This window comes from Muntiacus reevesi, chromosome 4 (genome assembly GCF_963930625.1).
Source record: "Muntiacus reevesi chromosome 4, mMunRee1.1, whole genome shotgun sequence".
In the NCBI taxonomy this organism is placed as follows: Eukaryota; Metazoa; Chordata; class Mammalia; order Artiodactyla; family Cervidae; genus Muntiacus; species Muntiacus reevesi.
In genome coordinates this window covers 72,628,202-72,655,928 of record NC_089252.1, presented here as the reverse complement: position 1 = coordinate 72,655,928, position 27,727 = coordinate 72,628,202, and the positions used below count along the sequence as shown (strand labels likewise).

Here is a 27,727-nt window from a genome sequence, read left to right as displayed (position 1 = left end):
TATTTACCAAGTTCCTATAGTTATGCGAGTCTCTTCCTTAAAATCTCTCTTTACACACACACACACAGCACCCACTACACATCATTCTGGTCCTGTTCCTCTGGAGAACCCACCTTGCTACAGCAAGGAGTAGTGTTAGGCTTCCTATGCACCTTACCAGCATGAGCAGAAGGAGAAACCAAGGTCCATGCAGGTTGACTTGACCTTCTCTCGTCTCGGAGTCAATGAGGGGTTGAGAGAGGGTTTGAACCCTGGTCAGGAGCACTAAAGTGAATAGGACACCTGGGCTAGGCGGGGAGAATTCTTGTACCTTTGCCTCTCTGTCCCGTCCCTCCCTTGAGGATCCCCTGTTTTAAAAATGGCTCTCTGTGCATGTTTCTGAAACATTTAAACAAATGCAGAATCAGAGGACAGCCTGCTCAGTAGCTCATAGAGGAATGCTGGCCGGCCAAGGCCTCAGGACTATTATCTCAAGATGAATTGTCCCCTGACAGCTGATCAGGTCTATTTTGAAACTGCTTTCTCCATGGCTGGATGCATTAGCTTGAGACAGAATTCTGCCAAAAATAGAGGCTGCCGCTGTCTCCAAGTGACCCAGAAGGCTACACCAGTATGAATTATTTCTCCAAAGCAAACAGATTTTCCTGAAACATGTGCTGAGGCCATACACACATGCAGAGGAGAAACTGGCTCTCGTTCACCACTCCATTTGTACATAAGGGAAACCACCATGGTGATTTTCCACTCAACCACACAGCTGTCCTCATGACTCAGATAGAACCCACAGTGAGTGCAGATGTTAGACAGTGCCTGCTGCACATGTATGACATCCTGGAGTTACCCTGTTAGTCTTCAAACTGATGGGGTAGCGTGATGAAGGTTTAACAGGAAACCTTCTAGGAAGGGTGGGTGCTCAGTCACATCTCCTTCAGGTGAGTTCGTGGATGTCACCTCATGGGGACCTCAGATTTAACCTGTTTCAGATTGTTGCTCTGTCCCTGCAAAGCTGCTGTCACCCCAGGCTTGCTGAGCTCACTGAAGGTCTCCTCTGTCTTTCCCAACTGCTAAAGCCAGAGAGATCTTGATCTGGCTTCTCCGTACATAAAATAGCCAGCCAAGGTTCTACACATTCAAGATCATAAGCTGAAAATAATCTGACATCTATCTTCTTGTCTCCATCTTTGCCATCACCACCCACGCCCAGTCTAACCCAGTCTCATCGCCCCTGGGACCAGGGCAACAGCCTGTTTCTGAACTGAAGACACGTCCTAGTCTTCCCCTGATCTCCATCTCTAAACTACAGCAAAGGAGGACCTTTTAAAAATGAAAATCTGATTGGGTCACCCACCTGCTTAACATATGCTCACAGATTTCAGTTTTTCTCAAGATATAATAGGAGCCCACATGGCCCGTGTGCCTCCAAACACACCCCCTCCCCTGATGCTCTAAACACACCACCTGTTCAATTTCTGGCTGTTCTTTGAAAATGCCTTGGTCTTGCCTTTTCTGAGGCTTTTCCATATGATCTCCCATTTTGAAAGCTCCTCTCAGTGTTCACTCAGCCCAAGTCCATTCACTCTCTGCCATTTCCCCACTGAAGGCCTTCCCTTATCCTTCAGAGTAAACTAAGTCTTATTGTAATTCTCTCTCATAGCACTTTTCTCCTTGACAGAAGACATTTCACAATTTCTAAGTATAAGTGAATGTATGTGCATTATATTTTAGTATATTTTGTTTGTTTCACCACTATAGACTCAATTGCAAAGGAGATTTGGAAAGTATTACATGATATTACACATACTGTGTTGCAAAATATAGTGAAGATACTCAGCGGATGAGCACGACGTGTATCCAACACAAGCAGCATGCTCAAACCTGGGCCATTAGGCATGAGGAGCTACACGGCTATGCTCCCATCACGAAATATTTCATTTTGGTGCCCATGAAGTCAAATCATATTGCTTCAAATCACTTGCCTCTGAAGCCTGTTTTCTGCGTTTTAATACTCTCATCTGTATCATTTTGAAAACCGTGATTGTTCTGGCTTATTAATTTCATACATCTGCTTTGACATTGAAGAAAGAGAGGGTGTACTGGCCAGTGAGGCCAGAGAATGAACATACTTAATTATAGAAATAACTCCTGATGGTAAAATGAGGTCTGAGATATAAACAAGTGTTATTTCATGCATTGAATAAGTATTGACTTGACACTGACTTTCTCATAGCACCATGTCAGGTACTGTGGGTCACAGAGGTGGCCTAGTAAGATAGGCGCCGGTGATGTACAGGAACAGATGAACAGGGAAGACCCAAAACAAGGGAGGGAGTAGGAAGAAGCAGGATGTGGATGACCTGGCCTGAGCCCAACATGGGGCTGATAGCCCACAGTGGAGCTCTGACCGTGGGGTCCCCTACCTCCAGGCTACAACACGTCAGATCAGTGGTGGCATTAGATGAGAAGTAAAGTGGGGGAGATGGTTTCAGGGTGATTCAAGCACATTACATTTATTGTGTCTGAAACCATCTCCCCCACCCCTGGTCATGGAAAAATTGTCTTCCATGAAATTGGTCCTGGTGCCAAAAAAGGTTGGGGACCATTGCCCCATAGCACAGACCCCTTTCATCTTGTCCCAGCCTCATGGACAGAGGGTGGAAACCCTCCTGGGCATTGCAGATTTCTTTCTGGCAAGGCTTCTGCTTTGTGGCTCAAAGTTCTATCAAATAGACACTTTCTAACATTTTGCTGGTTCCTTTGACTAGTGTAAGACCCTCAGGTAAAGGTTAAAGAGGATAGTACTTTAAGAGTTCGGAAGAGCCGGCATTAGGGCGGTGCAGCAGAAAGTTTAGGAACTCAGAGCCAGACATGCCTGCTCTGAAATCCACTGGGCTGAATCATGCTCACGGACACCTAAGGGGTTTCAAGAGGCAGAGCTCTAGGAGAGCTGTAAGCTCTCTGACATTGTCTGGGAATTTTTGCATAATAATAAAACATGTCCAAAGGGAAAGACAGCAGATGGGAAGAGGACGGAGTTCATAAATATCACAGTCAGATTTCAGCTGCATCAGCTATGCCGTGCTTACCTGGCCCTGGGCGAATTATTCAAGTGCAAACCCCTCCAAGCCTTAGTTGTGATGGGCATCAGAAAAGCAGTATGAATTATACCTTGTGGCCAGAGGTGTGAGCTTTTCAGAGACAGAAGTGAAAATACAAGATTCCCAGTACTAAATGAGTGTGGTCCTGTCTTGGTGGGGGAGGCATCTTCATTCACATCAGGGTATGCCAAAGATGTGAGGAGAAAGAGCATGTAAAAGCAAGCCACAAAGGTAAAGAATCTCCAAACAGTGTTGGAATGGAGAAAAGTGCACTAGGGAAGCCAGGCCACCATGCTTTATCCACAACGATCACTGTAAGTCAGTGTGTTAAGGATTCAATGCCTCAAGCAGACCAATTTCTTAAGTCTGGTCTCCAGCTCTAAAGCTGTTCTGAATCAGTGAAACCCTGCGTCAAGTGTTTCAACCCATGCACAAGCAGGTCTTCAGTGCCCCTGTTATTTCTGGGGATGCCTCAAGAGGTTCTCATTCATAAGCTTGTTTTCTTCCTTTGGTCCTATTGTCATCTGGAGATGTCCACTCTCCGTACAGTTCTTGAAGATGCCTCGCAGGCTGCCACTTGAAAGAGATCACCAGTTTCCACGCAGAGCAAAACAAACACACTGGTACAGACTGCTGCCTTATTTCATCCTAATGGATTGTTCTCCACTGTTCCTTTGGACATTGCTTCTTTCTCACCTTCTCTGCCTTGTTCCAGTTTGTCATCCTCTTTCTGATTCTACTCTTGCTGCACATTCTTTAGTTTCCAAATGCCATTTGCCTGCCCGAACTGACTATATATCAGTTAAGATTCTTGTCAATTAAGTCAGTTGGATGACTTACATGGATTAACTGGAAAACCAAGGTGACATTTTATCAGTTAGTAATTGCTAGAGTTTAGTTTCATGGTGCTAATGAAAGAAATATCTATCTAAAGGGCTTCCCTGGTGGTTCAGGTGGTAAAAATCTGCCTGCAGTGCAGCAGACCTGGGTTCAATCCCTGGGTCAGGAAGATCCCCTGGAGAAGGGAATGGCAACCCACTCCAGTATTCTTGCCTGGAAAATTCCATGGATAGAGGAGCCTAGCAGGCTATGGTCCATAGGGTCACAAGGAGTCGGACACGACTGACTAACCGAGGTTGCATTGATATATGGATATAAATACATATATACATGTAAATATAGATATTTCTTCTAATTATTTATGGCTATTGATTGACTTTAACATATAGCCTGGAGTGGCTTTAATTTCCCTCTATGGGCTTCCCTGATGGCTCAGATGGTAAAGAGTCTGCCTGTAATTAAGGAGACAGGGGTTCGACCGCTGGGTAGGGACCATCTGGAGAAGGAAATGGCAATCCACTCCAGCATTCTTGCCTGGAGAATCCCATGGGCAGAGGAGCCTGGCAGGCTCCAGCCCATGGGGTCGCAGAGTTGGACATGACCGAGTGACTAACACACACACACACACACACACACACACACACACAATCCTTCTGCTTGCCTGGTCTCAGCTCTGCCTGTCGTGAAGCACGTTCTTATGTCCCTGTGGCAGAAGGGTATGGTTTCTATTGCCTTTGCGTATAGGTCTTTATGGTGGTAGGGTAATAATGGAGTCCAGTTTCAAAATCATTTGCTTAGAATGAAATTTCAAATGGGGCAGGGGGGAGCACTCTACACCATAAGTCAACCACCCTTTTATTCTCATGCTGCAAATTCTCAACGTGTCTTTTTGTCAACACTGATCCAATGCCTTTGATGTGCTTGGCCTCATGCCATAAGAACAAGGTACCACTTGCCCCTGTAAGGAAGAACACATACAGTGGCCACAAACTGCAGTATTTCCTAGATGGTATATTACCGCACCCCCAGAAGTGTGTGATGTGTAAGCTCTGAGGGCCTGGGATCGCCTTCCATGGGACTCCCAAAGCCAAAAACCTAGCACTCTCCCCAACTCCTCTCTTTCTCTGATCCATGATGTCCAATCAGTCATCATCACCTTTTGGATCGACCCTGAAATACCCCTTGGATCTGCACTGGAGAGCCACTGCCCCAGCCACCATGCTGGTCCAAGTCACCTACCACAATCACCTCTTGTGAGTCTGTGCCAGCTCTGCTGCCTGGCGTGGGGACAGCCAGGATGGTCTTTCCGACATGCTGACATGATACGTCACTCCCAATCTTAAAATCTTATGATGTCTGGCCTTCTCCTCTAAACCCAGCACCCGGCCCAGAGCCTGACACAGAAAGGTGCTGAGCAGTGTTAGTTGAATGACTGACTGAAGGAATTCAGCTGTAGTTTTCATGAGGTTATTCTCTCACTCCGAATGTGAAAGAACTCAGTTTCCTACCATTTCTTTATGAGACAAGAACCCAGGAAGAACAGCAAAGTAACCTCCACTCTAAGTGGATAACATCACTGGCAGCTGCACTTCTCCAGAGGGAGAAACTTGAGTGAGAAGAAAATCTCTCAATATGGGATTATGCCAAGTTATTACTGTTTTATGGAACGGTCTCAAACAGTTTCCACATCCTTTACCATTTAAGAAACTGTGTCTGAAGGCCTCTGTCCATTAAGCATACATCACTTTCTCGTTGTAAGTCTATAGTCTACAGGCAACCACTTTCACAATTTTTGTCAAAAGTCTGTATCAACTTTAGTACTATTTAATCTAATATTTAATAATTTTCTTTTAAGCACCTCACCTACAAAATCTTAAATATGATCATTTGACTAATTCTCAGCATTTATATCCATGACATACTAGACTAGATATGTATTTTAATTTTTTTATAATATACATTAAAAGAAAAACATAACTATTAATATAAACAGTGTTTAGTCCTGCACCACCCACATTCATCTGGACTACCAGACACAGTCCGTATGCTGTGTACTTTGGGAAACGCTCCTACAAGAAATTTACAAAAAATATGACTGACATGCAGAAGCTTCTAATGTTTCCCAGATGTTCAGAACCAGGGTAGGAGGAAGAAGAAGGTAACCTTCCATGTTTCTAATCTCAGAGCACCGTTAGAAAAAATGAGCAGGCGTGTATAATGTCTACCTGGAATACTTGCAGGACACCCGTCATCACGGCTGTGGCCTGCCCACGGCCATCTGTGGGGGTGACCAGCCACACAAGGGAGACAGTATGACAGTCTTATCAGGTTTCTTGGTTTATAATCTGGTTTTTACCCCACAAAATTAAGACTCACAAAAAATTAAGGAAAAGAAAGCAACACACAAACCATCAAGTTCAAGTCCCACAGGTATCTCCAGGGTGAGTGTGTGTGTGAGGAAACACTGAGACTTCCCGTGACATGGCCCGGGGACCAGCTTCATGCATGATTGGAGAGATCCAGGGGCCATCTGAATGGGTTTTCTACTTGACTCTCTGACTTTGGAACTTAAGACACAAGTCAGCCACGCCCTGAGAAGGAAGGAGCCTTTTCTGGGAAGCACAGATGTTGTTTGTGGCATAGCCTCTACAGTGAAATGTCAATAGCAATTTACTTGGAAACACTCAGAATCATCTTTATGGGTGATAATATTTCAGATTGCAGTAAGCAAGTGGTACACAGTTATTTATAACGTTTATAAGTTTACACCTGTAAGTTCTTTTTGCTTTTTAAAATTCTGAGTCAAAGACATTCCACTTTGTTCATACTTGAAGTCAAGTCAGTTAAATTTATACTTTGTTAAAAACAGTTTATAAAAGAAGTGTTTATGCTTTAAGTTACATTCAAAATCATCTTCTCAATTATTAAGTTAAAAGCAGGCAGATTCAGGATTCAAAATTATGTCATTATTATTTTATATTGGAGTACAGTTGATAAACAATATTGTATTAGTTTCAGGAGTACAGCAAAGTGCTTCAGTTATACATATACATGTATCTACTGTTTTTCAAATTGTTACAGAATATTGAGCAGAATTCCCTGTGCTGTACAGTAGGTCCTTGTTGGTCATCTACTTTAAATATAGTAGTAGTGTATATATGTCAATCCCAAATTCCCAATTCATCCCTTCCCCTTTTGGTAACCATAAATTTGTTTCCTAAGCCTGTGGGTCTGTTTCTGCCTTGTAAATAAGCTCTTTTGTATCATTTTTTCCTCCTTTAGATTCTGCATATAAGCCATGGCACAGGACATTCGTTTTTCTGACTGACTTCACTTAGTATGATAATCTCTAGGTCCATCCATGTTGCTTTCATTCTTTTTAGTGGATGAATAATATTCCATTGTATGTATGTACCACATCTTTATTCAATCTGTTGATGGACATGTAGGATTGCTTCCATGTCTTGCCTATTGCAATGAACATTAGGATGCACGTATCATTTTATGTACAGAAGTGAGATTGCTCAGTCATATGGTAGTTCAATTTTTTTTTTTAAGAAACTCCATACCATTCTTCATAGTGGCTGTGCCAATTTACATTCCCACCAACAATGTAGGAGGATTCTCTTTTCTCCACATCCTCTCTAGCGTTTATTATACTTTTTGATGATGGCCATTCTCACTGGTGTTAAGTGATACCTCATGGTAGTTTTCATTTGCATTTCTCTAATAATCAGCAATGTTGAGCATCTTTTCATGTGCTCTTGATCATCTGTACATCTTCTTTGTTGAAATGTCTATTTAGTTCTTCAGCTCTTTTTTTCCTTTTTAATTGGGTTTTAAAAAAAAAAATATTGAGTTGCATGAGCTGTTTGTAAACTTTGAAAATTAATCCCTTGTTGTTCACATCATTTGCAAATATTTTCTCCCATTTTGTGGGTTATCTTTTCATTTTGTCTATGATTTCCTTTGCTGTGCAAAGGCTTTTGAGTTTAATTGGGTCTTATTTGTTTATTTTTGTTTTTAGTTCCATTACTTTAGGAGATGGATCAAAAAAGATATTGCTGCGATTTATGTCAGTGTTCTGCTTATGTTTTACTCTAAGAGTTTTATAGTATCAGATCTTACATTAGGTCTTTAATCCATTTTGAGTTTATTTTGATGTATGATGTTAAACAATGTTCTAATTTCATTCTTTTACATGTCGCTGTCCAGTTTTCCCAGTACCCAAGATGATGTCATGATTTAACTGAAATCATGGTAGAGGAGGTAACTGGAAGGTTGAGTCTTTGAAGACTAAGTCACTTTAGCACTAAGTAGAATAAAAATCTTATAACCCAAGGGACCAGGCCTGTTGCACCCACTCCTCTCATGCCCTGAAAGGCTGGGGTTACTGCATCTGCCTACAGATGCTTTATCGTCCCCCACACTTAATGTCTGCTCACCTGCTGTTAGTGGGAAGATAGAGCAGATTTGGTGGAAAGAGGAAGTCATTTGCTCTCAATTGTTTTCTTACTGGATTAAGAAAAGATTTAATTTTAAAAAACCATTGGAATAATACAGATCAAAATGCTAACAGTGTTTTTCTTTGGTTAGCAAGTAGCCCCCATTCTCTTTAAAGTGGAAGTTGATCATCTTCAAAGAGGGGCAAAGATTAGACTAATGTGACTTAAACCTTAAATTCTCTATTAAAATAATCAGTAAAGGAGGAAACCTTTGAGTGGTGGCTGGCTGACTTTTCTCTTAGGGCCAATTTACTTCCAGTTGAAATTTCAATTACTGGTTCATTATTATTAATAAGTAACCATGTCTGGGAGGGATGGGGCTCCTCTATTAATAAAACATTAAGTTTATTTCTTAGGTCAAAATAAATAAATAATGCTTGTCATCAGACCAAAAAAGAAAAGGTTTAATTAGCTGAGAGTGAGGAGGTGATGGGTGAGGAGGGCTGTAGAGTGAGGATGAGGTATGAATAACTGGGATCTTTGAGAGTGGAGACTGACTAGGGAATGACGGGAGGATGAGCATAATGGTACCTTTTCCCTCCATCCACTCCCAGCTACTCAGGTGCAAGGGGAGGTTCAGAGGGAGACTGGAGGCTAACCAGGTGAGAACAGGGGAAGGAACAGAAGCAAAAGAACTGAAGGTGAATGCAAAGAAAAGGGTTAACTCATGGAGTCCAAGCTAAGTAAAGGTGAAGTCAGGACAGGAGGGGGCCTCAACAATGAAAAGATAGAAGTCACTAGATGCCAGGGATGAAGAATTATGGGCAAGAGGTCACGACAAGACAGAAAGCAGTGGTTGGAGACTAGGATGCTTGAGGTCAAGAATCCGAAGTCTGGGCAATGATGAGGATGATGAGGACTAGAGAAGGGCCAGGGACGGGAAGATGAAGGCAGAGAACGGAGAGACTAAGATGCTGCCTGGGCCCCTGAAGGGGTGCTGAAATCACCAAGGAGAAGTAGAGGGTCCCGGGAATATTGAGTGAGACTAAGATGGATGGCCAGGTAATGAAAGGTTCTGTGAATGAGGGGGACTGGCCGTAAGACTGACAGGTGGCTGGAACAAGGAAGGGTGGTGGGTGTTACATTCACATGGCAAGTGCTTCAAAGGACCCAAGGTTCTGGTCTGGAGCAGTCCCAGAATTACAATGGGGAAGGAAGGAAACAGCCACAATTTGAAAACAGCTTTGGGGTAGCGGTGTCTCTGGGGGAGGGCCAGACTTCAGAGCAAGAGCCGTGGCAGCTTTCAGAGGCTGGGGACAGGCTGGCTCTGCTGATGATGGGGGCAGAGCTGGGGTGATAGGGATGGAGGCAGAAAAGAGATTGAACTGCACTGCATGGGGAGAAATTCCACAGACCGAGGAGGTTTTGCACATGAACATGGACATGAACATGAGGAGGATACAGGGTGGTGAGAGGCTTGATGGGATGGTTCCTGGAGACCTCTTTGGGGAGAGAGAATCAGAAGGTCTAAACTGGTCTCTTAGGCTAATCGTGGTGGCAGTGGTGGGTGGTAGGTAGAGTTAGGCAACAATAGCCTGGTCTTCATGAGGCATAGGAAATTTGCTCAGCTTCTCTCAGCCGTCATGTAGAGTTGAACTTCCCTGCTGGCGCGTGTGGCCCTTCCATTAGGTGACATATCCATTTTGTAAGGTTAATCTGACACACATTTACTAAGTTCCTTTTGTGTGCTATGCACTATCCCAGGCACATGGACTCTGTCCATGTGACAAAAGAGCAAAAGAGACAGATTCCCGCTGTTAGGCACTTAAATTCATTATCTTACATGATGAATACATAAATTATAGGTCGATGGTGATAATTACTATGAAAAAAAGAAAAAGTAGACCAGGGAAAAGAGAGATCTGGAGTGCTGGTGGGAGCCTGTGTATTAACTAGGGTGGTCAGAGTGAGAAGGTGATGTTTGAGCAAAGACTTGACGGCAGTAGAGGGAAGAACACGGTAGGCAGAGGAGACACCCAGTGCAGGATCTGAGTGTGGGAAGCCTTGCGAGACGTGCTGGAGGAGCAATCAGAGAACAAGGTGCCAGGGGAAAAGTGAGTGAAGGGGACAGAGGTAGGAAGATAGTAAAATAGTTAAATAAATTTGATCAAACACATGAGAGATATTTACAGAGAAAGAATCATGTTTACAGTTTAGTTCTCATTCACCTTGGGACAGTGACCAGGTCATTTTACCTCTCTGAATTCTGACTTTCTTCTCTAGAAATGAGAAGTAGGAGCAGAGAACTAAGTTTCCATCTCGTTTTAAAACCCAAGCCCCAAGGTAATAGGGACATATATCCTGAGGACAACTGGTTACAGGAGCTTGTCTTTAGAAGCTTGCTCAGACTGAAGCTCAGACAGACCAGTCTTCATACAGTTTGCCATCTGGCGGCAAGGTTTGTGTTTTCTAACCTATTATCCTCAAGTAATATTTATTCAGAGTCCACTAGAGGGCAGCCCTGCACTTAGAAATGGGGAAAGGTCTACCACCTAGCAATCTGACTGTCATCTATTGGGCCATGATGACTAGAACAATCAGAATGAATAACAAGACACCCTGAAAGCTTTCAGCAATGTTTCAGTTTTTCAACATTTCTTTGGTCACGGGACGTGGCCTTACATCATAGACATACAGAAGGCAGCATTTCCTGGCACCCAATTCTAAATTAAATTTCTCATGGGTTGTTCATATTAGGGAATCAAGTGACATAAAGGTTCATGTCCTCAAACATTTTGTAGAGAACATGTCCTCATTCATGTCCAGCAGGGAGCTCTATTTCTTCCTTTCCCATCCTTTATCACAATCTGTAACAAATGACTTTGCATATCTATTCCTGTGTTTACTTACTAATTGTCTGCTCCACTAGAACATAACCTCCAGAAGGGCAGGGCCCAGCCCTCCCACAGACTCCAGTAGCAGGCTGTTGGCTATTTGTTGATTAAATAGATAATTGGAATGGGTCAAGCATCATGGTGATCACAGCAGGAGAGGAACTAATTTTAGGAACTAAAATTAGTAGAGTCAAAATACTCAAGCATAATAAACTGAATAATTTGTGACAGAAAATATTCCTAATCAGTAACTCATATTACTGAAACTTTAGGATTAAAAATCATGTTATACAGCAAAGAGGTATAAATATATACACATATGCCGAAGAAGACATTTTTTACCAAGGAAACCAAGATTACCTTTTGTTTGTTTTAGATTTTCTTCTATTGCAGGACTATTTCACATTTTCCTGATGATGTTTAGTTAAGTGCGCCATATACTACATGGGCACTGGGAGGGATAAAGAAACTGGATCATGCAAAGACTGAAATGTAATCCAGGCCCACCTTTTCAAATATCAGAAACCTGTATTTCAGGTTTATATTTAGCAATGTTATTTGGCTATGGATTAAGCCTTGTCTAAAGTAAAATTTCAAAAAGATTGCTGAAGAAATAAGTTTCTGCGATTGCTTTAGATTTTAAATATTTCTAATCTTTGGTTAAACACTTGCTACCCATTCGTCACACAGTAGTGCTCTTTCATCCTACTCTAGGCAACTCAGACTTATGAAAAATGGAGCTATGAGTTTGACATTACTGAGTAAATAATCCTGAGGAGTTTTTGCCAATACACCACTTTATATTTTTCTTTCAAAAGCTAGAAAATGGTTTTAAGATTCCATTTTCAGAGGAAACAAGGTCTAGTAATTAGGAACATCATTTAAGCAACAAAAAAGTGGAGCTGAAGTTACTGAAAAACTGAAAAAATTTAGTATCTAGCTGCTGCTGCTGCTGCTGCTAAGTCGCTTCAGTCGTGTCCAAATCTGTGCGACCCCATAGACGGCAGCCCACCAGGCTCTGCCATCCCTGGGATTCTCCAGGCAAGAGCACTGGAGTGGGTTGCCATTCCCTTCTCCAATGCATGAAAGTGAAAAGTGAAAGTGTAGTCGCTCAGTTGTGTCCAACTCTTCACGATCCCATGGACTGCAGCCCACCAGGCTTCTCCAGCCATGGGATTTTCCAGGCAAGAGTACTTGAGTGGGTTGCCATTGCCTCCTCCTTAGTATCTAGAGCAGATCCTAAAAAGACACCTCCCTTTTTTTAAAATAACTTTTTAAAAAAGATTGATAATGTTTACTGGTTATATGTCACCAGTAGATATTTTATGATGTTGAAATTACTAAATTTTAATGAAAATGTTTTGTGTCATTCCCAAGAGACTTGGAATCCCTGGACTTCTGAAATGCAATGATTAGCAATTATTGTTGTTTGAACCAATAGAGGCCACCAAGTGTTTGTAAATAATACTTAACTGAAGCTGTAAGTGGTTCCTTTCATAATTTCCTTCGGTAATAAAACTGACAATTCAACTGACAAAAATGTCAAGCAATATTAGGGGATCAAACCAATCTATGTGCTCAGTCGCTTCAGTTGTGTCTGACTCTTGGCAACCCCATGGACTGCAGCCCACCAGGCTCCTCTGTCCATGGGATTCTCCAGGCAAGAAAACTAGAATGGGTTGCCATGCCCTCTTCCAGGGGGTTCTTCCCAACCCAGGGACCAAACTTGCATCTCCTGCATTGCAGGCAGATTCTTTACCCACTGAGTCACCTGGGAAGCCCCAACCCTATCTAGAGGGCCCAGGGTCCAATTTCTCGTCCCACACAAATGTATATGACACCACCAACAGACATGGGTGTTGCTGCCAACACAGATTGTGATGGACGTGACAGACCCACAAAATCTCGTTCAATTCTCAAGACCAGCCTAAGTTTTCTCAGATATTCTTGTCCACACTACTCTCTACAGAATTGATTACTTTCACCCTGTGCTGTATATAACTTTCCTAAGTAGTGTTCTGATATCATTAAGTCTGTCGTTCTGTTAAGCATTTTATATGCAACCTTTCATTTAACACTCTCCAAAGATAGGTCTGGCCCCTAGTTTACAGATGAGTTAACTGAGGTATGTAATTATAATCATGTGTTTGTTTATCCTTGTGTTTTCCATCCTAGCTAGTTCACTTTTATTCAACCTAGGTATATTTCCCCAAGCTCCTCCTATGTGCTAAAGTCTCCTACCCCAGCCCCTGGCTGGCAGGTACTGGGTCCCACAAGCAGAACACATCCGTTTGCTGACATGTGGTAGCATCCAGTGTCAAATCAGTCATTAGATGTATGTCTTGTAAGCAATATACTTTCCTGTGATTGAGGGAAAATTGTCAGATAAAATTGTCTCTTCAGGAACTTGGCAGTGCTTCAGACCTAGCCTCTGGGCTGTTCCTGAAAATGATTCAAAACATCTCAAAGAGGATCAGATCACAGTGTCATCAAAAGAGGCATCTCTGCACCCTGACCCTAACAACAGAAACAGCTGGGAGGCAGCATCTTATTTTGACAAAGAACCAGATTCCCCAAACCTCCCTTGATTATGGAAACTAAAAATAGAACTCAGAAAAGTGAAGAATGCAAGGAGGAAAAAAATTGATAGCAAATAATAAAGTATGAATGTGGAAAAGGTTCTGAAAAAAGCCAAGACAGCAGAGATGTTAGAGACAAATAGAGGCAGAAATTAGGTCCCAGATAAGGAATCCCTCGGTATCTAGTCATCTTTTTGTGTGAAATCAAAAGCAAGTTTTGAGGAAACTCCCTGATGGTCCAGGGGTTAGGACTTGACACTTTCACTGTGGAAGGCCCAGGTTCAATCCCTGGTTGGGGAACTAAGACACCCCTCCCCCACCCCGCCTGTATACACAGAATTTTACCTTAAAGATTCTCTATTTTTCTATCTTCAATCCTGGGCCAATTTCAAACGGAGATAGTAATGTGATCATGTTTGGTTTGGGAGAAGAGATTTCTCTGGAGTCAGAAAAGCCATACTGTATGTTAAAAGTTTTAACTTAAAATTCTAGGGCACTTACAGTCTTTGGAATAAAAATGTATGACACCCACCTGGAAGCCTCAGCACACAGTAATGAAGTGCAAAGTACTGCCCAAAATATGCACTGCTGTTTCAACACCTGTGGCTGATTCATGTCAATGTATGGCAAAAATCACCACAATATTGTAAAGTAATTAGCCTCCAATTAAAATAAATAAATTTATTTTAAAAAAGGTAACCAAAAACCCAGCCAGAGCCAGGTTAACTAGAGTAACAATGAGTATCATGTCGAACAACAAGTATTGACTCAAGGACATTCATGAAGTGAGGTCAGAGTGGGTACCAGTGCCCATGGGCCTTGAGAGTCTTTGCCAAGAGATTTTCTGGTTGAACTGGGAAGCCACCAGTGGGTTCTGAACAAAGAACATTGCATCATATGTTCTCAGAATCTGTAGTGCCTCCCGCCCCCCCGCCCGTGACTCAGTGTACACATTCTCTTAGTTACTGCCTTTCTTCTCTGGAACATTGCCCTTGGCCTTACAGAAGTCGCTTTGCCCAGGAGCCGTACTCACTGAGCCCAGGTCAGACCCTGGTTCGTGTCTGACTAGCATGAGGTTGAGGAGATTGCAAGATGCCAGCCTTGTGCCTTAAAATGAGGCAACTCTGGTGCAGCTCATGCTCCAGAGCTCCCATGGGATCAGGCTGACACCCAGTCCAGCTGAGTCCTCACTCTTCCATTCCTCAGCCTGATCTGGACATCCGCTTCTTCCAAGAGTACCCCTTCCTCCCAACAAATCATGGGCATTGAAATCCCTGCCTCAGGCTCTACTTCTAGAGAACTGGTCTTAAGCAGCATAATGACCCTTCTCCTCCATAACCTGTGCCACAGTCATAATTTTACACTTCCTTCTGTGATTATTTGCCTAATTTCTGCCTTCCCACTGGACTGTGAACTCCTGTGTTCACTTTTTTTTTTTTCTGTTTTAACTTATATTTATTTTGTGTGTGGTGAGTTGAATACTGTTCACAGGTTTGACGTTATTTATCTCTTCTGTCAAATGTTTTTGTCTCTATTTTTCTATAAAATTTATTCGTGATTTAGTCAAAATACTGGAAATTAAGACTACATCTTTTTTTAATTTTAATTTTATTTTTAATTGGAGGATCTTTGTTCACTTTTGTTTCCTCAGCACCAGTCACAAAAGCTTTACACAGATCTTGTGAGAATCTTTTTCACCACCAATGAAAATTAATTTTCATTATGAAAATATGGCACTGATGCTAATTAGAGGAGACAAAGTATTTTAGTGGTGGTTGTATTCACTGGAAAAATATAATTAATTGCCCATTTACTTGCCATTTAAAAAGTACCTAATAAATGCCATGAAATCAAATGTTGCCTTCATCTTCCAGTAGAATGTGTGGCAAAAGGTGGTTCATCTGATCATATTGGGCAAGCTAGTTACTTAGTATTAATTACTAAGTCCTGAAAATCCCAAAAGGGACAAACTCATTAAAAATCTGGGTTGAGCTCACCACAAACGGTATATGAAAAATTTAGAGTTTAAGTACTGGATAGCTATTGAGTTTGTTTTCGTACATCAGTCAACACTAATGTCAAATGAACCTATAGGCATTTCTATAAAGAGCCTTTCTCTCCCCCTGTGTAATTTGCTCCTATTTTACACCTTTAAAAAAATGGGGTAATAAGCAACTCCTGCATCAAACATTATGTCAAAAGTGGGAAATGCTACAAAGTAAAAATGAAAGTTGCTCAGTCATGTCCGACTCTTTGCAACCCTATGGACTTCTGTGTGGAGAATTCTCCAGGCCGGAATACTGGAGTGGGTAGCCATTCCCTTCTCTAGGGAATCTTCCCAACCCAGGGATCGAACCCAGGTCTCCCGCATTGCAGGAGGATTCTTTACCAGCTGAGCCACCGGGAAAGCCCAAAATGCTACAACTTAGGACATAAAAGAGGCTGGAGATTTAGGTAACATATGTGAGGATTCTGGTAACATTTTAAAAAAATCAATAGAGTTCAATAAAACACAAAGATAACCTATAAAGCATTTTTTTTCTTTCAAATTAATGCCTTTGACAGGATTATGGAATACCCACTTAAAGATTAGAGGCTAAACTCAAATACAATGATGTGATCAAGCTGGAGCTGGAATTGATTTCTTGGTGATCTCTAAAGAATCAGCACATGGCCAGACTTCTGCCAAATTTCTGGGAAGACTATTTATGTCAACACAAACATGTAGCATTGAGAAATCATAAATCCTAGGTGGAACACAGAGTCCACAGTAATTTTTATAACCTGAGAGAGACAAGATCTATTTAGTCAGGGCTGCAGCTCACTTTGCAAAGCCCCAAGGCCGCCTAATGGCAGGCACGTAAGACAGACTGCCGTGTGCGACTTCAGCCAAACCTCACAGTGCAGGCACCCCCAGAGCCACAGACCACATCATCCACTTATAACACTGTATCAAACTGAAATGCTGCCTATTCGGTGCCTTTACACCAGCACCCTTATCTAGGCAAAAACGAACCTAGAGATAATCATTTTCAATATTTAGCAATATTCCCTTCAGAACTTCTAAAGTCAACACAAAAATCACACACACACATACATATATAGACATTCTCTATTTACAAAACCAAAGCCTTGCTACATACGCATTTGGTTATCTTTACTTTCAAAATATCAAGACAGTCCAACAGTCACATTACTCCTTAGTTGAAATGAGAGATAAAATCAAGACTTGCAGAGCATGAACTTTTTTCTTCTGGTCCAAAGGAGATGTCTCACCAGTGGAATAGAGCTCTACTGCCTTTGTGAAGGGAAGGGTCCATTCTTCCATTTCTTTTCCCTCTTTCTGTGTGTGTGTGTGTGTGTGTGTGTGTTTTAACCTTTTATTTTATATTGGAGTATAGCCAATTAACAGTGTTGTGATAGTTTCAGATGGACAGCAGAGCGACTGAGTCATATCCATGTACATGTATCCATTCTCCTGCAAACTGCCCTCCCATCTAGGCGGCCACATAACATTGAGCAGAGTTCCCTGTGCTATGTAGTATGTCCTTGTTGGTTATCCGTTTTAAATATGCCATTCTGCCATGTCCGAAGGAAAAAACGGGGGAGGAAAGAGAAGTGACTGGAAGGCTAGTGACAAGCCCTGAGGTTTGCACAACACACATCTCTGTTTCCTAATCCATTCAGGTGAACTTCAATTTCTTCTTTGAAAGGGTAATCAGAACACATGCCTATGTCCAAAAAGTAGACAGGATATTCAAAACTAAAATATCAGAATAACAAAAATCTGATTCAGATTTGATACTTTAAAAAAAATGTATTTATTTTCTTATTTTTTTCCCCAGCACGATCAGGATGTCATAAAAGACAGTACTCATGATTTTGTGAGGTAATTCAGAATCATCACAAAGTTTAACTCTATGTTAAAATCATTTTGTATCAGTGATACTTTAACATCATATCCCTCTGCCAATATGGTGCTATTTTCACCCAATAACAAAGAAGTTAAATTAATATGGGAATAATTATATGCTGGGAAAGACAGCGGTACTAATAATAATCACATCTTCAGTACACTCTGAATAAGAACTAAACTGCCAAAAATTACTACCTCCGAAACTAGTGTTGTTAATAATTATTGCCATTGAAAGAGAAAATTCCAGGGTGCATATCCATATTTATTTCAAACTGTCTTGTGAGTCATTTAAGTCTTGCTCATGTGAACATAAGATACTATAAGAAGTAACTGAAGTTTAACATGTTGCTAGCATTTTGTAACTAACAATCCCAGAAATGCAGATAGCTGATGCTGTCCTTCGAGGTGATTAATGCTTAGGAATAGCAAAGACCCATAACTGTCTGTCATATTTTTACCAGCATTTTATTGTTCAGAAAGGCTGTAAATGCCAATGCTGCTTTACCCCAGGAAGTAGAAATCATGCATTTATTAGAATTCCTTAGCGGGCTTTATGGTCAACAGATGACTCGTGAATTATTCATAGGTGTAATATGATAAACTGTTGCCGAACCTCCGACCTGGTTTTATTCACAGCCGGGAGCTTCATCCATGCAGACAGCACAGAATGCTTTCCATAAGGAATGAGTAAGAATTTCTTTTCAAAATCAGCATGCTATTGCTGGTGTCCCCAGAACCTTGATGATCCAGATCTTTCTTGTAAAGATGATGGATTCCCTTTGAACTTCCTCTGAGATGCATTTTTAAGATGTTTCCTTGTGGCTTTCTGACATACAAAGCATAGTAATCTATACTATCTATAGATGTACTACTATCTGTACTATTCTATCTATATATCCTCTTTTATAATCCTAAATATCATAGAGAAGAGAAATTACATACGTGGGCACATTTATTATATCCCAATGCTATTACCTGCCTAATACTCATGGTTTTATGAAATCACTTAAAAAGGTAGCAAAGCAAAGTCAGACAATGTGCGTTAGTCTCCATTTCTCCCCACTGATGTCAAATTTGGGAACCATTTTCTTTGTCTCTAAATTCTCCACCATGAGGTAGGTAGGAGGGGAAAGGAATTCAAATCGGGGTAGTTTACCAATGTTCTTTTCTTTCCCAGGCAGATAGGTAGGGAAAAGTGAAAATGTATGGTCATCCAGGAACACCTAGGGGAGACGGGAGTTTTGTCTTATCAGAGTTTAGGTCAGACCCAGGTGTCCTGCATTGCAGGCAGATTCTTCACTGTCTGAGCTACGAGGGAAGCCCAGGTTAAAGTACACAGTGTATATAAGTATATACTATATGTAAGGTGCTATAGTTACTCTAAAACAGCTTAAAATGCTCCTTGAATATCTTATCTCTTTCCCTACTGGCTTGTGAACCTCCTGCCTACAACAATTACAGTAATGGTGTCAATTATAATAAACAATAGCAGCTATTACATTAAATGCCACCTATTGTTAAAAGAAATTTACATGTACTATCTGTCCCTAAACTAAGTTAACCAGCTAATTATAATTACCCTATTTAAAATGAGAAAACTGAGACTCAGAGAAATTATACCTCTTGTTCAAGTTCATGCACTTGAAGCTGTTTATAACATTAACGGAGGGCTTGCCCCTCTGGACCTACCCTTCACTGTAACCACCAGGTAACTAATTTGGAGGGACCACATTAGAAGACTCCATGGCCCTCTGACTTTTGATGGGTTCAGTTGATGGGGAACCCACACAGGTGACAGAGGGAGACAGGTGTATTTTCAGGGTCAGAAGATTCCTGTCCCCCCAGCTCCTTCTCCTGAGGACTGGTTTCATCGCCTAACCAGGAGTCACAGTACCTATGAGGGTATCCTGTCATTCCAGGCTTGCCTTCAGACTTCCAGTATCTCTCTTCCCTTAATCCCAGACTGGGGACCACCCACAATGGTGATTGGGTACTATATAATGTCGTTTGGGGTTTCCCTAGAGCTCAGTCCTTTATAAATAGGCCTTTTTGTTAACCCTTCCTCAAAGTATCCTAATTTGAACGCACTGTTTCCTCCTGGGATCCAAAGTGACATGTATACGATTCACATGCTCTGAGAATGAAGTCTGTGTCTTCAAGAAACTTTTTTTCTCAAAGTTAGAGCATGTCCAGTCACTCAGTCATGTCTGACTCTTCATGACCCCATGGGCTGCAGCCTGCCAGGCTCCTCTGTTCATGGGATTTCCCAGGGAAGAATACTGGAGTGGGTCACCATTTTCTTCTCCAGGGAGAGACGTCGAGCAGAAGAAAACAAATTTCGTAGTCATTTAGTGTTTTCAAAAGCTCAATACCTGTATCCCCCCCCTTTTGGGGGCAACTTCACAGGTATTCTTGCTAAAATTCAGAGTGCCTTCCCCTGGTTTCCAAAGCTTCTAGGCTTAAGCCTGGTTGTTTTGGATAATCAGTCAGCCACAGACACACTCTGAACAGCCAAGGAAACCTCTCTTATTAGATAGAGTTCTTCAGAAAGGCTAGTTCTGAGGAGCTAGAGAGAAGGCAGAGCACACTGGGGTGAACTTACCTCGAAATCCTGTAATTGTCCAACTGCCAGCCTGCTGTGTCTGCAGGGCAGAGTCTCTGTGACAACCACCCACATCACCTCTCTACAGTCCTATTCTCTCAGCCAACACAGGAGGGACCTGAATTTTTCTTTTACAAGTGTGCATTTCACTGCAACACTAAAGGAACAAAACTGGATTCGACTGATACCAAACAAATACAATAGCACATAAATCAGTATCAGTCTTCTTGAATTTGGAATGTTTTGCTTTTACATGTTATGATGGTCCATGTTAATTACATGTCAACTTGGTGAGGCAACAGTCTCTAGTTATTCAAACATTAATCTAGCTGTCGCTGTGAAGGTATTTGTAGATGTAAGTCCAGTAATCAGTTGACTTTAAGTAACGGAGATTTCTTAGATAATCTGGGGTGGACTTAATTTAATCAGTTGCAAGGCCTTAGCAGCAGAACTGAGACTTCCCTGAGAAAGGAGAAATTCTGCCTGTGGACATGAGGTTCAGCTCAGGCCTGAGAGTTTCAGCCTGCCTTCATGATGATCCACCATAGGGGTTTTGGACTTGTCTATCCAGCTCTTGCAATCATGTTCTAGGTCTTTGTGATAAATATATATCCCCTATTGTTACTGTTTCTCCAATTGACCCTGGCTGATACAAATATCTACTAGGAAGAGTAAAGAGTTGAGATTCTAAAACTATTCTTAATTGCTATAATTAAGTAAACAAAAAGTCGATTCAGGGAAGAGGGAGGAGGGGACAAAATAGCAAATCATTAAGTGCTCCAAATGGGAAAATTGCAAAGTTTAAATTAACAGAAATCACAGTTAGTTCATAAAATGCCTTATGCACTTTAATGCAATTCAGAGTTATATGGCCTTTATAAAATGGTCTTAAGGAATGTATAAGAATTCTTTCAAAATAAGTTCATTCCAATCCCAAAGAAAGGCAATGCCAAAGAATGCTCAAACTACAACACAATTGCACTCATCTCACACACTAGCAAAGTAATGCTCAAAATTCTCCAAGCCAGGCTTTAGCAATACATGAACCATGAACTTTCAGATGTTCAAGCTGGTTTTAGAAAAGGCAGAGAAACCAGAGATCAAATTGCCAACATCCACTGGATCATCGAAAAAGCACGAGAGTTCCAGAAAAATATCTATTTCTGCTTTGTTGACTATGCCAAAGCCTTTGTGTGGATCACAGTAAACTGTGGAAAATTCTGAAAGAGATGGGAATATCAGACCACCTGACCTGCCTCTTGAGAAACCTGTGTGCAGATCAGGAAGCAACAGTTAGAACTGGACAAGGAACAACAGACTGGTTACAAATAGGAAAAAGAGTACATCAAGGCTGTATATTGTCACCCTACTTATTTAACTTACATGCAGAGTACATCATGAGAAACGCTGGGCTGGAAGAAGCACAAGCTGGAATCAAGATTGCTGGGAGAAATATTAATAACCTCAGATATGCAGATGACACCACCGTTATGGCAGAAAGCGAAGAAGAACGAAAGAGTCTCTTGATGAAAGTGAAAGGGGAGAGTGAAAAAGTTGGCTTAAAATTCAACATTCAGAAAACTAAGATCATGGCATCTGGTCCCATCACTTCATGGCAATTAGATGGGAAAACAGTGGCTGACTTTATTTTTTGGGGCCCCAAAATCACTGTGGATGGTGACTGCAGCCATGTAATTAAAAGACGCTTACTCCTTGGAAGGAAAGTTATGGCCAACCTAGACAGCATATTAAAAAGCAGAGATATTACTTTGCAAACAAAGATCCATCTAGTCAAGGCTATGGTTTTTCCAGTAGTCATCTATGGGTGTGAGAGTTGGACTATAAAGAAAGCTGAGTGCCAAAGAATTGATGCTTTTGAACTGTGGTGTTGGAGAAGACTCTTGATAGTCCCTTGGGCTGCAAGAAGATCCAACCAATCCATCCTATAGGAGATCATTCCTGGGTGTTCATTGGAAGGACTGATGCTGAAGCTGAAATTCCAATACTTTGGCCACCTGATGCAAAGATCTGACTCATTGGAAAAGACCCTGATGCTGGGAAAGATTGAGGGCAGGAGGAGAAGGGGACGACAGAGGATGAGATGGTTGGATGGCATCGCTGACTCAGTGGACATGAGTTTGGGTAAACTCCAGGAGTTGGTGATGGATAGGGAGGCCTGGCATGCTGCCGTCCATGGGGTCTCAAAGACTTAGTGATTAAACTGAACTGAACTGAGAGGCTACTGGGATCCAAACTGTGTATATAAAGAGGGTTAAATCCAATTGAGTCATAATACTAATCAATTCAAAAGAACAAAATTTAATATGCAATGTATTCACTTGAGGGACTTATGGGAAGACATGAAGAAAATATTATGAAGAATAATTTCCACTAAACTCATATAAAATGCCAAATTGTTACCCTGTACCTCAAAGTAGCTGAAAGTATGAGTTTTATTATAAAGCTAGAGTGCCTCAAAGGATATGGTATTAAAACATTGTGAGTTTGCAAACTGACTTTTTATTACCACATCTAGCAAGTATACCAGTCCTCTTTTTGTGAAACTAAAAATATCCCTGTATCAAAATGACTTGAAAATACTCATTCTTGGCATGATTCTCCAAGCAGTTATACTGATCAGATATATACAGAGTAAATGAAGATTATAAGAAAAATCTAAGCTTATTCACACATTGTCATCTCCCATAAAAACTATGATGAAATTCTACAGCAGTCTAAAGTGTCCTCCAAAGCAGTACACAATTCCAAGTTATTCTTGGGCCAGTTTCATGACAATTTCTTGAAAAAACAGAAGCTCTTCTGGACGATGTTTTTTACCTGCAGCCTTACCCTGAAGCAAGGGTTTCATAAGCACCCCAGGACCCCAGTCAGGCCTCAGAGTAATCCTGTCATTAGTTTAACATCCAAACAAGACTTTGCCATGAGCAAAATTCAACCTGCATCCAGTTTTAAAGTGGGGAGCCGAAGACTTTGAATTATCTACAACTTAATAGTTGTTAATAACAGAAAAGACTCAGAGAACAGAAAAGTTGTCTCTTCTCACTTTCAAGCTAGAATAACAAATGCAATTGTGAGGAGCCCCATGCTGCAAAGTCTTTGTTAAATGGTCCACTACATAAGATCTTTTATCATTTCATTTGGAATTCACACCAGCAATTTCTTAGCTGCTATGGTAGTTCAGTGGTAAAAAAAAAAAAAAAAAAAAATCCACCTGCCAATGCAAGATATGCAAGTTCAGTCCCTAGGTCAGGAAAATCCCCTGGAGACGGAAATGGCAAGCCACTCCAGTATTTTTGCCTGGGAAATGCCATGGACAGAGGAGCCTGGTGGGCTACAGTCCATGGGGTCACAAAGAGTTGAAAACGACTTAGCAACTAAACCACCACCACACATCTTATGTATACCACTGAAAAACTCTTCATACTACTTAAAATACACTCTGTTGTTGTTGTTGTTGTTGTTTTTCCCCTCTGTTAAAGTGAAACAAACAGAACAGAACCCAAGTTGTTCATAGTGGTAGTTAAGAGCTACAAATTCATCAGGGAGAAGCCAGCTATAGGAGGATGAAAATGAATATTTTGCCATTTTGAACGTGCCAGGTGGCACACTCGGGTGAAATGTCAGGCTCTGGCACAAGAAAGGAATTTAAATGCACAGCTAAAGAAGAAATCTATAACAATGAGAGCTGCTCAGCACCACATACTGCCCCAGATGGAAGATGGTAAAGTATTTTAATACCACATTTTAAAATTAGGACTAGCATGTAATTGCCTAGACATATAATCTTTCTGGACTCAGTCTCAATCTTAAACAAACATAAAATAACTGATCTTTGAAGATGTATATTTCTAGTACATAATAGGAAGATGTAGTTTTCCAGTACACAATATGAGGATTGATTGGTAAAAATAAGCAGTTAACAATGAACAAATGAGATCACAGGGGAAAACAGTGCTTTTTAATTTTAATATTTGTTGTTCAGTCACTAAGCGTGTCTGACTGTTTGCTATCCCATAAACTGCAGTGCGTCAGGCTCCTCTGTCCTTCACTATCTCCCGGAGTTTGCTCAAACTCATGTCCATTGCATAGGTGATGTTATCCAACCATTTCATTCTCTGTCAACCCTTCCTCCTCCTGCCCCCCATCTTGCCCAGCATCAGGGTCTTTTATATACACACATACACACTAAATTATGGACATATATAGAACAACAAACTTCTAGTGTCTTTGATTCTACAGCTAAGCTTTTATGTTTTTAATGTTGTCATGTTTTTATACCTAAACACCAGCACACAAGATAGCACTTAAGGAAGCAAGATGCCATCTCTGCATTCATGTAATCAATTTAATTCCAAAAAGTTCCACCCAAAACCTCAGCTCTTTCATTCATCTCTGTCTCAACAGTATCTTGCACACTGCAAGATACTCAATAGAAAAATGGCTGAATGAATGAATTAATGCACAAATGTGTGACTAAATAAGGAGGATGGATAAAAAGAGACCTGACATGCCTAACTGAAAATAAAGTGAAGAAAACAGAAAGAGAAATTAAGGAAACAATACCATTCACCATTGCAACAAAAAGAATAAAATACTTAGGAGTATATCTACCTAAAGAAACAAAAGACCTATACATAGAAAACTATAAAACACTGATGAAAGAAGTCAAAGAGGACACAAACAGATGGAGAAACATACCGTGTTCATGGATTGGAAGAATCAATATTGTCAAAATGACTATACTATCCAAAGCAATCTATAGATTCAATGGAATCCCTATCAAGCTACCAATGGTATTTTTCACAGAACTAGAACAAATAATTTCACAATTTGTATGGAAATACAAAAAACCTTGAATAGCCAAAGTAATCTTGAGAAAGAAGAATGGAACTGGAGGAATCAACCTGCCTGACTTCAGACTATACTACAAAGCCACAGTCATCAAGACAGTATGGTACTGGCACAAAGACAGAAATATAGATCAATGGAACAAAATAGAAAGCTCAAAGATAAATTCACAAATGTATGGACACCTTATCTTCGACAAAGGAGGCAAGGATATACAATGGAAAAAAGACAACCTCTTTAACAAGCGGTGCTGGGAAAACTGGTCAACCACTTGTAAAAGAATGAAACTAGAACACTTTCTAACACCATACACAAAAATAAACTCAAAATGGATTAAAGATCTAAATGTAAGGCCAGAAACTATAAAACTCTTAGAAGAGAACATAGGCAAAACACTCTCCGACATAAATCACAGCAGGATCCTCTATTACCCACCTCCCAGACTATTGGAAATAAAAGCAAAAATAAACAAATGGGGCCTAATGAAACTTAAAACCTTTTGCACAACAAAGAAAACTATAAACAAGGTGAAAAGACAGCCCTCAGAATGGGGGAAAATAATAGCAAATGAAGCAACAGACAAAGGATTAATCTCAAAAATATACAAGCAACTCCTGAAGCTCAATTCCAGAAAAATAAATGACCCAATCAAAAAATGGGCCAAAGAACTAAACAGACATTTCTCCAAAGAAGACATAGAGATGGCTAACAAACACATGGAAAGGTGCTACATATCACTCATTATCAGAGAAATGCAAATCAAAACCACAATGAGGTACCATTACACACCAGTCAGGATGGCTGCTATCCAAAAGCCTACAAGCAATAAATGCTGGAGAGGGTGTGGAGAAAGGGAACCCTCTTACACTGTTGTTGGGAATGCAAACTAGTACAGCCGCTATAGAGAACAGTGTGGAAATTTCTTAAAAAACTGGAAATAGAACTGCCGTATGACCCAGCAATCCCACTTCTGGGCATACACACCGAGGAAACCAGATCTGAAAGAGACACGTGCACCCCAATGTTCATCGCAGCACTGTTTATAATAGCCAGGACATGGAAGCAACCTAGATGCCCATCAGCAGATGAATGGATAAGGAAGCTGTGGTACATACACACCATGGAATATTATTCAGCCATTAAAAAGAATTCATTTGAATCAGTTCTAATGAGATGGATGAAACTGGAGCCCATTATACAGAGTGAAGAAAGCCAGAAAGATAAAGACCAATACAGTATACTAACACATATATATGGAATTTAGAAAGATGGTAATGATAACCCTATATGCAAAACAGAAAAAGAGACACAGATATACAGAACAGACTTTTGGACTCTGTGGGAGAAGGCGAGGGTGGGATGTTTTGAGAGAACAGCATCAAAACATGTATATATTATCAAGGGTGAAACAGATCACTAGCCCAGGTGGGATGCATGAGACAAGTGCTCAGGGCTGGTGCACTGGGAAGACCCAGAGGAATGGGGTGGGGAGGGAGGTGGGAGAGGGGATTGGGATGGGGAATGCATGTACACCCATGGCTGATTCATGTAAATGTATGGCAAAAACCACTACAATATTGTAAAGTAATTAGCCTCCAACTAATAAAAACAAATGAAAAAAAAAAAGAAGTGAAAATTCTCCCCCCCATTTTCCACTGTCATACTTCTATAGTAGTCTTGATGAATTGTCCAAAGCTCACTCCTCACATCAAGCAACCCCTACACCTTTCCCAACCCTGGCTGGAGCGAGGGGGTGAAAACTGACTCTGCCAGGCAGTTCACATATGTGGTCTCATATGGTCTGCACAACTGGCAGATCAGGCAAATACCACGCCTTTAACAGATAAGGAGACTGATGTCCTCAGGAGTGACACACCCGGGCACCGGGCACTCACAATGTGCTGAAACTGAGTTCAAATCCAGGCCTTTTCTAACACAAAGTATATGCTTTTTCTGTTCACATTTGTACAGCATTAAGAAGCTATGAGGTCTCTTTCTATAAGGGTTTATCTAAGTATTTGTACATAACTGTATTAATATACCTTGGCTCATCTTATGCATATGTCCTCTTAGAAGACTGAAGTATAACTTTATAATATGAAACTAAATTGAAAAAAGCCAGTCCTCCAGAATTCTACCATTCTAACACAGAAGTTGTTTCTAAGGCAAATGATTTTGGCTTCTATAACTGAGCATCTTAGCCAGAAATGGCTGGCAGACATGCTTCCATCTTCCTACACAGTGAGTCTAAGTCACGGCCACAGTCAACAATTTTAGGGTTTTAAAACATGAGGCCTGATCCAAGACTTAGGAATGCTTTTGGTCCCTCCTCCCGGGACTGGGATGTCCTGGGTAGGGGAGTGCTCTGGGACAGTGTCTCCTGCAGAGGTACCTGTATCTGACCCCCTGACCCCTCCTTTTGGAGGGCAGTTGAGGCCCTTCTTAGGGAAGATATGTCTCCTGATAAGCACACAGCATCCCTTCATC

At 41.1% G+C, this 27,727-nt stretch overlaps 1 protein-coding gene and 1 non-coding gene across 5 annotated transcripts in view; one reads left to right on the top strand and one right to left on the bottom strand.

Moving 5' to 3' along the window:
* The window catches only part of MYRIP (myosin VIIA and Rab interacting protein), a 217,899-nt gene that overhangs the window by 132,241 nt on the left and 57,931 nt on the right, over positions 1–27,727 (bottom strand). The gene's annotated exons all lie outside the window — the stretch shown is intronic.
* TRNAE-UUC (transfer RNA glutamic acid (anticodon UUC)) lies at positions 14,081–14,153 on the top strand. Its single transcript has one exon. It is a non-coding gene; the product is annotated as a tRNA-Glu (tRNA).